This window comes from Erinaceus europaeus, chromosome 11 (genome assembly GCF_950295315.1).
Source record: "Erinaceus europaeus chromosome 11, mEriEur2.1, whole genome shotgun sequence".
Lineage (NCBI taxonomy): Eukaryota > Metazoa > Chordata > Mammalia > Eulipotyphla > Erinaceidae > Erinaceus > Erinaceus europaeus.
In genome coordinates, this window is record NC_080172.1 from 108881033 (window position 1) to 108882574 (window position 1542).

Sequence of the window (1542 nt, forward strand, 5' to 3'; positions counted from 1 at the left end):
TAATTTAGGCTGTTGTTTCAATGCACTAGTTTTCTGCCATCAGAAAGGATATGAGATTCCAAAACCAGGTTTTGTGTTTATTCTTCATTTCCTTTCATATTATAAAGTTATGACTGCCTTGTTCTAATTTAAATTATTCCATCACAAACCTGAAGTCATATATTTGAGATTCAAAAAAAAAGTGATAATCCTCTTTTTAAGATTTAATTTTTTGAGAAGCAAAAATAGAGCTAGTGTTCTACGTCTTATGACTATACTTATTTATGTAAACTTTCTCACTTAAATGTGAAGTAGAAAAATATCATGTAGTAGATGGGTGGCGGTTTACTTGTAGGGCCCTACTATGCTGCATTTCTGACTCCGACTACCACATGGGAGCTTTATGTACACAGGGAAGCTTTAGGAGCAGTGGAGTGGTGCTGTGGGGTCTCTCTTCTTTGTCTCTCATACTTTATATGAAAAAAAAAGACTGCTAGGTATGTACTACATGTGAAATATAAGATAACCAGGGTCATTGAAAAGGTTCCAAGTATATTTGTGGCTTCTGGCTAAGACAGTCATGTTATACTAAAAAAACCAATGATTGTCACAAATATTTGTAGGCCAGGTTTATGCAATGCATCTGAGTACCTTAACATGTCTTGCTCTGCGTGATATATTCTGTGTGAGGCAGGTGGTAAGATGAGCCTTTGAAGTCAAATGCAGGCATAGGTTTATCAGGGTGATTTTCCACTTTAGTTTTAATTGGTGGTTTAGTTCTATGGTTCCTAGTTTAATTCATCTTTCTTTCTTTCTTTCTTTCCTTCTTTCTTCCCTCCTTCCTTCCTTCCTTCCTTTCTTTTTTTAAAAAATATGCAATGCTTCATGAATTTGCGTGTCATCCTTGCGCAGGGGCCATGCTAATCTTCTCTGTATCATTCCAATTTTAGTATATGTGCTGCCGAAGCGGGCCCTCTTTCTTTCTTTTTCTTTTAATTATTTTATTTTTAACACCAAAGTCATTACTGGGGTACAGTGCCTATAGGACAAATCCACATTTTCTGACGGCCATCTTTCTTACTCTCTCTTTCTTTTCCTTCTCTCTTTTATTTGGTAGATACAAAGATTGAGAGGGACAGGAGGAGAGAAAGGAAGAGAAAAAGACACATCTATCCCCCTGCTTGTGAGGCTTCCTCCCCTTGCAGATGGAGACCAAGGGCTTAAACCCAAGTGCTCATTCTACCCAGTGTGCTACCCATCTCTCCCTCCTTCCTCCCTTCCATCTTCCTTCCTTTTCCCCTCCCTCCCTTTTTTTCCTCTTTCCGCCTTCTTTCCTTATAGTCAAAGGGGCTTCACCACATCTATCTTTGTTTATGTGACATACTGACAGTAACATCCAACCAAAATCTATCCAATAAATGACAGAAATTTGATGAGGTTCAGATTTTTCAAGCCAGGACACTCAAGAGGACAATTAAATTGGTGACTTCTGAAATATTGCATTTTTAAGACATGAAGACTGGCTTTAAGCCTTTTAGCAGGAGGAGATGATTAATCAAAACA

The 1542-nt window shown here is 37.9% G+C and overlaps 1 non-coding gene across 1 annotated transcript; it reads right to left on the bottom strand.

Moving 5' to 3' along the window:
- Positions 1 to 846: 846 nt before the first annotated feature.
- Positions 847 to 951, bottom strand: LOC132541545 (U6 spliceosomal RNA). Its single transcript, XR_009552691.1, has one exon. It is a non-coding gene; the product is annotated as a U6 spliceosomal RNA (small nuclear RNA).
- Between the last annotated feature and the right edge of the window lie 591 nt (positions 952 to 1542).